This window comes from Ovis canadensis, chromosome 1, assembly GCF_042477335.2.
Source record: "Ovis canadensis isolate MfBH-ARS-UI-01 breed Bighorn chromosome 1, ARS-UI_OviCan_v2, whole genome shotgun sequence".
NCBI lineage: Eukaryota > Metazoa > Chordata > Mammalia > Artiodactyla > Bovidae > Ovis > Ovis canadensis.
The window spans coordinates 109,829,435-109,840,466 of record NC_091245.1 but is presented as its reverse complement, the minus strand read 5'-3'; the positions used below and the strand labels follow the sequence as shown (position 1 = coordinate 109,840,466).

The window sequence follows — 11,032 nt, the reverse complement described above, 5'->3', positions numbered from 1 at the left end:
AAGTATTGTGACTATATATATATATCTTATGTATAGATTATTTATAAACATAATGGAATACTATTCAGTGATGATAAAGCAAGAAATCACTTCTTGTAACACCTTGAATGGACCTTGAATATACTATGCTGAATAAAATAGTTCAGTCAAGGAAAGAAAAATGCTCTATGATCTCACTTTTATGTGGAATCTAAAAGCCTGGATGCATAGAAATAGAAAGTGGAATGGGAAATACTAGTCAAAGAGTACAAATATTCAGTTATAGAAAGATGAATAGCTTCTGGGGATATAATGCACAAAATGGTGACTATAGTTAACATCTGTATTGTATACTTGAAAATTGCTGAGAAAGTGAGTCTTAAATGTTCTCAACACCCACACACACACACACACACACACACACATATACTCACAAAGGTTATTACATGAGATAATGGAAGTGTTAGCTGACTTTAGTATGGTAATCATTTCATGATATGTAAGTGTACTAAATTATCATTTTGTACACTATAAACTTACATATCTCATATGTCAATATACTTCAGTACAGTTGGAAAAAAGTCAACCCCATGTTATCTCAAGGTAGGGAATCAACTAGAAAGTGGCATAAAATAATCTGTGGGTGACAAAATTATTTATTGATTGCTGTGATGGTTAAATAAGTGAACATATTTGTAGAAACTCATAAATAACTTGCACTTAGAATATCTTAATTTTATTTATGTAAATTATTATTTAATTTAAAAATAAGATGAACAAAAATGTAAATAAAAAAGGCAAATTGAGACTTTCTCCCCAAAGCAACATTACAAAAAGCAAATCAACAAAATATATTCAAAGAAATCAAAGGATGTTATTAAAAATTGTGCAAGAGAAAACAAAGAAAAATAACAACCTTTTCTGACAGTCCTAATATCAGGAGAACAAAACAGAAAAAAAAAAATCCAAAGGCAACAGCTTAAAAATCAATTGACCAATCCAAGAAAATCAGCTAAAAAAAGCATACAGTTTCCAGTTAAGAGTTGAATACACCCCTCTAGATCATCACAGAGCACCTGACTGGGCTTCCTGTATTATAGAGCAACTTCTCATCCACAATCAATTTTACACATGGTATTGTATATGCATCTCTGCTACTTTCTCCATTCATCTAGAGGGATGAGGTAGCCTCAACAGGGAGGTGATATACAGCTGATTTGCTTTGTTGTATGGCAGAAACCATCATAACATTGTAAAGTGATTTCCTCCAGTTAAAAAATAAATTGAAAAAAATAGTTAAATACATCCTAATGACAACACAAGAGGGAGCCCTACAGTTACAAAATTTGGAATACCAGCCTCCTGTTCTAAGAGTACAAGAAAGTCAGTTTCACAGAAACATGAATCCAGAAAAAGAGTATGTTCAGATCCCATATAAAGTTATTACAGGAAAAAAGCCAAGCAAAACAACATTGCTACAGGAAATAACTGTGCCTTTGTAGTGAAAACCAAGCTACACTGTGCAGATTCTATTTCAAATAAAGGATTTGTTGCCTCAGCTGATGGCAATGCTGTAGGTAGCAGGTTTCAGCTGTCTGCCTCTCCAGGCTTTTTGACACCAACATAGACTCCTCAACCAAATAACCATCCTTTCTGTAGCAGCCACCTTCAAATATTGATTATCACAGTTTTATAAACTCTTGGCCATATTGGCCCAACCCAGGATACCTCTACAGAGCTCACCATCAGATCAGCTGATAGTGACACTAGGAATGCCTTTAGTTTGGCTTCCACAGGTGTTAATTTCAAGCACTTTTAAATACATATTCTATATTCCTTTTTTTTTTTTTTTTACTTTTCTATAGTATTTATTTAAATGCAAGCACATCAGATATATCTCCATGTTGAGCATTGGATTTAAGATTTACATTTATTTTTATTTTATTTTTTTTTAATTTATTTATTTTTTTAATTTTAAAATCTTTAATTCTTACATGTGTTCCCAAACATGACCCCCCTCCCACCTCCCTCCCCACAACATCTCTCTGGGTCATCCCCGTGCACCAGCCCCAAACATGCTGCATCCTGCGTCAGACATGGACTGGCAATTCAATTCTTACATGATAGTATACATGTTAGAATTCCTATTCTCCCAAATCATCCCACCCTCTCCCTCTCCCTCTGAGTCCAAAAGTCCTTTATACACATCTGTGTCTTTTTTCCTGTCTTGCATACAGGGTCGTCATTGCCATCTTCCTAAATTCCATATATATGTGTTAGTATACTGTATTGGTGTTTTTCTTTCTGGCTTACTTCATTCTGTATCATTGGCTCCAGTTTCATCCATCTCATCAGAACTGATTCAAATGAATTCTTTTTAACGGCTGAGTAATACTCCATTGTGTATATGTACCACAGCTTTCTTATCCATTCATCTGCTGATGGACATCTAGGTTGTTTCCATGTCCTGGCTATTATAAACAGTGCTGCGATGAACATTGGGGTACATGTGTCTCTTTCCATTCTGGTTTCCTCGGTGTGTATGCCCAGCAGTGGGATTGCTGCGTCATAAGTTAGTTCTATTTGCAATTTTTTAAGGAATCTCCACACTGTTCTCCATAGTGGCTGTACTAGTTTGCATTCCCACCAACAGTGTAGGAGGGTTCCCTTTTCTCCACACCCTCTCCAGCATTTATTGCTTGCAGATTTTTGGATCACAGACATTCTGACTGGTGTGAAGTGGTACCTCATTGTGGTTTTGATTTGCATTTCTCTAATAATGAGTGATGTTGAGCATCTTTTCATGTGTTTGTTAGCCATCCGTATGTCTTCTTTGGAGAAATCTATATTCCAAGGGGTCTTAGAGTATGCTTCCCAGGGAACACAACATGCAAAAGCCTGAAAGACTACTCGTAAAATAGGTGAAAACTAACCAATTATTTCAAAATAAGCTAAAAAATAAAATAAGTGATAAAAGATGTAAAATAACAACAAAGGTCAGAATTCAAAATAATTTTGTTATGCATGGTTGGAAAAACAGACGTTTGCGGAAACAGGAACATTAGGAAGCACCTAGAAATGAAAGAAAAACCATTTATTTCATCAATGAATCTAAACCTGGAGGAAAACAAGACTGAATAAACATGCTGGAAATCGTAGATGTAAATAGAGTGAAAAAAATAGAGAAAAAGATAGAAATAAGTCTAGAGAATATATTTTCTAAAATTCTGTTGTTACAAAATGTTTGTAACCAGGCAAATACTAATGCATGATATTAAAAGTTACAGTGCTTTTTTCTGCTGTAGAAAAAGAGAAGTGTAATGAGGTGTTAGTAATACCGTACTTTTGACCCACTTATGTTCACTTTGTGATAATTTATTGACATAAAATTATGATTTGTACACTTTTCTGCCAAGGTGTTTTGTTTCCATAAAAAGGCAATTATAAGATAATTCTTTCATGAATACAACTTATTTTAAATGAGGATATTAACGTCAATATTTTCTGTTCTATGCATTTCCTGTTTGTTTGTTTGTTTTCTTTCTGAGAACTGCTTGTTTTTATGTTTTGATCGTCTTCTTCAGATGTCTGGCAACCCTTCGTTGTTCACATGCATTCCAAGCTAAGGCAATAAAAAGTGAGATTAGAAGTTCTCTGTATTTAGATGTTCCTTGTGAACTGATGGAGAAGACAATGGCACTCCACTCCAGCACTCTTGCCTGGAGAATCCCATGGACGGAGGAGCCTGGTAGGCTGCAGTCCATGGGGTCGCCAAGAGTAAGACACGACTGAGCGACTTCACTTTCACTTTTCACTTTCATGCATTGGAGAAGGAAATGGCGAACCAATCCAGTGTTCTTGCCTGGAGAATCCCAGGGACGGGAGAGCCTGGTGGGCTGCCGTCTATGGGGTAGCACAGAAGCAACTTAGCAGCAGCGGCAGCAGCAGCAGGGGTAGACTATTGGGCTCCCCTGGTAGCTCAGTTGGTAAGGAATCCGCCTGTAACACAGGAGATCCCTGTTTCATTCCTTGGTTGAAAACGTCCACTGGAGAAGGAATAGGCTACCCACTGCATTATTCTTGGGCTTCTCTTGTGCCTCAGCTAGTAAAGAATACACCTGCAATGTAGGAGATCTGGGTTCAATCCCTGGATCGGGAAGATCCCCTAAAGAAGGGGACGACTACCCGCTCCAGTATTCTGGACTGGAGAATTCCATGGATTGTCTAGTCCATAGGGTCACAAAGAGTTAGACATGACTAAGCAACTTTCACTTTCTTTTCACTTTCAGGGATAGAATATATATGTTTAATCCCAAAAGGTTTACCTATATTTTAAAAAAATAGATTCCATGACAAAATTACTGTCAGTACTGCTGCTGCTGCTGCTGCTGCCAAATTGCTTCAGTCGTGTCCGACTCTGTGCAACCCCAGAGATGGCAGCCCACCAGGCTCCCCCATCCCTGGGATTCTCAAGGCAAGAACACTGCAGTGGGTTGCCATTTCCTTCTCCAATGCATGAAAGGGAAAAGTGAAAGTGAAGTCACTCAGTCGTATCCAACTCTTCCCGACCCCATGGACTGCAGTCTTCCAGGCTCCTCCATCCATGGGATTTTCCAGGCTAGAAATACAATATTCAAGAGCTAATAAATACAGAGGCACTAAAGTACTTGGCTTCAGTACCACTAAACCATGACAGGCTACATATACACAAAACAAATAATGAGATTGCATACTAAAATAGTTTGATTAACAACATTAAAATAACATCTATATTTAGCCTATTAAAAATGGGCCTATTAAAATACAAATGAAAATTTTCATCAGGAATAATTTGGAAGAAACCAATAATAAAAATTCAATAAATTCTAAAAGTAGAACATATCAATCACATTCTCTCACTAATACAAAAATCTACAAATAATTAACAGAAGACTTTTAAATATCAGCAAGGAATTACCTATAATAAGTAAATATTCCATTCCTAAAAAAATATTTGGGTAATAAAAGACAATTTCAAAGTCAGGAAGAACAAAACCACAGAATAAATTGGCCAATGTTGTAATATAGTAACTGAAAATGCCTTAATTATTTAACTAATAAGAATGAACATAATATAAAAAGCATTAATCCAAAAACTGAAAACTGGAAGACAAAAATGGAAATAGAGGTAGTAAATTAAAAATATGATAATGTTATTGACAATTTTATACCCTTTGATTTAACAATCTAAATAAAATTAATAGAATACAGTTACATTTTACCCTGTAAATGGAGGTCATACTTGAAATGTGAACTTTAGTTTCAATCATTAAGCTTTAAAATAATATTGGTAAGTAACAGCATGTAGAGAGGACTGCACACAAAGAGCTGAATGTGTCTGAAATTCAGGTCACATGAGTGATGGGAAAGGATCAGATTATCATCACAGCTGTCTCAAACACCTGTTCAGTTTAGTTCAGTTCAGTTGCTCAGTTGTGACCAACTCTTGCGACCCCATGAATCGCAGCACACAAGGCCTCCCTACCCATCACCAACTCCCGGAGTTCACTCAGATTCATGTCCATTGAGTCAATGATGCCATCCAGCCATCTCATGCTCTGTCATCCCCTTCTCCTCCTGCCCCCAATCCCTCCCAGTATCTGAGTCTTTTCCAATGAGTCAACTCTTCACATGAGGTGGCCAAAGTACTGGAGTTTCAGCCTCAGCATCATTCCCTCCAAAGAAAACACCTGTTAACCAAGATTAACCCTACTGTGTAATGCAAGAGACAGAAAGTACAAAAATCACAAAGAAACAAACGTCAGGTTAATTGTGGGGAAATGACAATGAGAGTTGAAAACAACAGGGATGGACATTCTGTGATACCCATTCAGGGCAGGCTGGTTTCCCTGGAGATGTTGATGATAGGGATTTCTGGACAGGTGAGAGGTAGGATGAGGTAAATAGCCAAGGTGTTCACTGTCTTATACATTCAGAGGGCAAATTTGAAACTAGGAGCTCTTCTTCTTAATAAATTTAGTGTAAAAGACCACAGAGACATCTTTTCAGCCTGAGGCAGGATTGGCTAGCTATTATTTCTTGTTCATTTATATGGCATATCTTTTAATTGCATAAGTAGTGGTTCAAAGGAGTGATCAAAAAAGGCATTGAGAAACATCCATTTCTTGAGAGTAGAGGAAATAAAAGGTCCTTGGAGAAATGTATAAAGTCTTGTTTAATATGTTAATAGAGACTTATATTCTGTGCAGCTTTACATATTACATATGCTTTAAAAAAATCTTATCCATTAGATGAAAAAAAAAAAAACTTAGTGAGGTTAAAAAAAAAGAAAATCATATTATCCCTATTTTCTATATTTGTAGATTCAGAGAACAACTATAGCTATATGAAAGTCATGACCTAACCAGTGTCAACCTAAAATCTTCTAATTACTAGTACAGTAACATTTTACCACACCATGTCACATTCCTAGATCCAAAGTGCCTTCTGGCCATCCAGCCATTATAAACTGGACACAATCCTTAACAAAAAAGACCATAAAGATTTTTGGCAAACAAGTGAAACATAGGGCAAGAGATAATGGCTGTTAAGACAGGTTTGAGAACCAGAAATCTGGGAAAAGAAGAGTAGGAAAGTTATGTTTTAGTGACAGACACTTTGCTATCTCCCTTAATCTTTGCAATAACCTTGAGATAAACATGTACCAAGACTGCTTTACATAAAAGAACATTAAGGCCCCACAATATCAAACAACTTATCCAAGGCTATACAGTTATACAGATAAATAGATTAGAAACTTTTATGACTTAAGCAGTTAGTGATACATTTGTCCCAAATGTGTGTGTACTGTTTGAAAAGTGTTTAAATTATAAAGTCTTAGTAGAAAACCCCTTCTTCACAATCATTTTCCTAATGGCCAGCTGTACCTTCTTGTTCCTCAGGCTGTATACCACAGGGTTCAACAGTGGGGTGATGATGGTATAGTTCACTGTCACCAGTCTGTCTTTGCCTGATGTATTAATATATTTGGCTGAGGGTCTCAGGTAAACAAAAGAAGCACAGCCGTAGTGGATGATGACCACAATGAGATGGGAGGCACAGGTGGAGAATGCTTTTCGCTTGCCTTCAACTGATGGTATCCTCAAGATAGTAGAGACAATAAATCCATAAGAGATGCAGATGAAGATCAAGGGCACAATAAGTACTAAGACTCCACAGATAAAGATGATGAGTTCGTTAATGTCACTTCCAGCATAGGCAAGATGAATGACTGGAGAAATATCACAAAAGTAATGGTTGATCTTGTTGGAGCAACAGAAGGGGAGGCTAAAGACCAAAGTTGTTCCCAATAGAGATATTAGGAAACCATTAACAATGCAAGTTGATATTAGTTGCCCACATACCCTTCAGCTCATGAGAATGGGGTAGTGCAAAGGCTGACAGATAGCAGCATAGCGATCATAGCCCATCACTCCTAGAAGCAGGCAATTGGTGACAGCAAAACCAAGAAAGAAGTACATCTGTGAAGCACAACTCACAAAGGACAGTGTCCTGAACACAGAGAGAAGATTGATAAGCATCTTGGGCAGAATGACAATTGTGTAGAAGATCTCAGAGGTAGAAAGGACACATAAAAAGAAGTACATGGGTGTGTGGAGGCTGTGATCCAAGCAGATGACTGAGATGATGGTGATGTTTCCACTCAAGATGATCAAATAGAGGCAGAGAAAAATCACGAAGAGGACAAGCTGCAATTCCCCAAGGCTGGAGAAACCCAGCAGGAAGAACTCAGTAACACAGGAGGAATTAGCCATGGAGAGTTGATCCTACAGAATAAAGTCAATATAATGAAGTCCACAGACCACTGGAGGTGAGAAATCAAGGAGACTTACCCTTCATAAAGTAGCCATTCTGGGTATGAAAGAGAAACAAGAGGATTGTAAAGTAGCCAAATATTATCCTAAATTAATATGCACCCACAGTAATAACTTTGTGCTAATGATTTTAGCAGTGAACCTGGGGACACGTGTTTACATATAAGGTACAGATGCTTGTTCAAATAAAGCCTATTCCTCAGGCTTCGAAGACTTACATAGACCCAACTTGCAAACATATATAGTCTCTGTTTAGGTCTTTTTTGAAAAATAATTTAATTCTTAAATATTCTTTATCCATAATATTATTTCAAGTGATCATAACTTCATTCATATTACTGATACATGCATTCTATAAACAATAGCACCAATATCTGAAAATCTACCTCCCATTTGCTTTTAATACATTCCTCATGGAGGGCAATATCTATTGAACTGTTTTGTGTTGCTTGTCTTTAGAATAGAGTTTCCTTTCATTGCTAATCACATACCCCATTTTCATGCAGTTTTCATTAAAATTAATTTGAATTAGAACTACAGATGCTTTCTTGGAATGAGTTTTATAATTTTGTTACTTACTCTTACAGGACATTAGGCTTGATTTCCTCTTACAGAAAATGAGTGGCTAGAATAATTAAGTTTTGCTTCAGTATTCATCGGTTGCCCACTTGATTATATATCTTATCCTTGTTATGCCTGACTTGGAAACCCAACAGTCTATTGTTCCCAGTTCTGTCTCTAAATTTTTAAGCAGGGAGGCTCAGATACATTCCCTAAGGTTTCTGATACAGTTCTTATTGCTGGTCCTAGATTATATATATTTATTAATTAAAACATTCTTATCCTCTCCCACTTCACACTTAAATCTGTTCCTTTATCTGGATTCTCTATCCCAACAAAATTTTTCAAAATCTTCTTAGTCATCCATGTTGTAAATTTCTGAGGAATAATTAAACACTTGAAAATTCTCATCCTCCAATTTGTTTTGATCTGCATTACTTCTAGAATCCATTTCTTTCCCTTTGCCAGAAATCATCTCTTACTTGAACTATTACCCAGAGCTTTATGAATGGGCTCCCAGGATTCTACCTGGTCCCACTCTAAGCCAGCTTCAACAGTAGCAATACAGTTTTCTTTCAATAGGACAAATTCTATCCTATTAATAAGCTCAATAATTTGCAATTATCTATAAAGATAAAGCAACTGTATTTTGTCTTTCATATTTTTCTCAAATGTACCTTTCCACTCATAACTTCCACCACATATTTCTTTACCTTATCATTGAGAAAATGCATTTAGGCATTGAGAAAATTTGAACAGTCATGTCATTTTTCATATCATCCCTTACATCTGGAAATAGTCCATGCTTTATATTTATCATTTTCCTTCTTTCCTTTTAAGGAACTTCCTTAAATTCCCATCTAAAATAATACATGCTCATTGACCCTTCCTCCAACGTCCTAATCATGTTTTATAACTTTCTCTGCGTTTCCTTAGCAATCACTAGAATCTTACTTCCTTTGCCACTAGTATTATATATTCATGTTTATCTCCAAATATGATAACTTGCCTGAGACAGAAAATGCGTCTCAACACTTACCATTGTATCTAGTATATACCAGTTACTTGAAAATTTGTTGAAACAACAAATGACCAATGATTTCAGTTTCTTTTATAAATTATTTCAAAACTCAAAAGGTAGATAGCATTTGATTTCATAGATTTTCTATACTTGTTCCACTGATATTAATTTATCATACACCATTAACCTTCTGCTTCAAAAATTTTGGATAAAAAATCTAACAGTTATCTAAATGCAGACACAAAACATACATTAAAAATTGTTGTTATCTCATTTTCTTTTCTAATTACCAAGTGATTTTCTCCATTATCTGCTTAACCAAACTTCCCCATGTTAATTTTAAAAGCACTTTATTGACGGCTTTAAAGTCTTTTAAGGGCTTCCCTCATGGCTCAGCTCGTAAAGAATACACCTGCAATGTGGGACACCTGGGTTCGATCCCTGGCTTGGGAAGATCCCCTGGAGAAGGGAAAGTCTACCCACTCCAGTATTCTGGCCTGGAGAATTCCATGGACTATATAGTCCAAAGGGTCACAAAGAGTCGGACATGACTGAGCGACTTTCATTTCAAAGTTTTTTTAAGAATAACACTATTTCTATTATTATTTGATCTTCTGCATAGACAAATATTTAGCAAAATTTTGACATAGGACTAAAATCAAAAGCTTTAGATCTTATTTTGTTATCTTTGAATTGCCTTATCTGTAAACTTTATAAGAAAATAGTGCTTTTGACCAGAACAAAGACTCTTCTACTATTCTTCCTAAGATACCATCTCTACATTTTCAATTTCCTGGTTTCTTTGCTTTGACTATTTTCTCTTTCATAGGATCATCCTCAGAAAGAACAGTGACTAGTTATCCAAAGAAAGATGGAGTTTCTGAGAAGAAAGACACACTACATTACTCAGTGGCTATTCCCATGACACTCCCCTGCCAACCTCTGCAATATGTCATCTACTTTTTCAAACTCATCCTGGGGACCTATGTGGGAATTAAAGTTTGAGAATAATTTATTATGGAAAAATTTGGATATACTTAATCTGCTCTAAGATTCTGCTTAAAATAATTGGCCAATAGAAGATAGCATTGTAATCTTGGAAAGGAAGATATTATAGCTTCCCCTCCCCCCAGAAAAAGCTTTTGGGAAGATGAAAGCAGGGGAAAAGAAAAGGAAAATAGGGTAATTAAACTGTCTTCACAAGTGGAAAAAGTAAATTTATCTCTTATTATCTTACTCAATCTTGACACCTGTAAGATAAAGTTAATACCCTTACTTTGGTAAAAAGATAAATAATTCTCCTCCATATCTACATTTATAACCTTATCGCTTAAATATACAACATACTGGAATTGCACTGACTTACTTACAGTTTTCCATATATGCCATCATATTTCAAGATGTCATGCTGAGAGAGAGAGAGATCTCAGACTCCAATTTTCTTTTGCCTTCATCTGTGGCACATTCATTCTTTACACTTTCTAAAAGTCAGTAGTTACTGAACTTTCTCTAATCTGTCTAAGGAGGGTTTATCGTATCTTATATATTTAAAGATTGTTTCATGTGTCCTCACAAAACACTCAACATGTTATATCCA

General features: G+C 36.0%; 1 pseudogene; it reads right to left on the bottom strand.

Annotated features, from left to right (window-relative positions):
• Positions 1–6,845: 6,845 nt before the first annotated feature.
• On the bottom strand, positions 6,846–7,796 carry LOC138430007 (olfactory receptor 10R2-like; annotated as a pseudogene).
• Between the last annotated feature and the right edge of the window lie 3,236 nt (positions 7,797–11,032).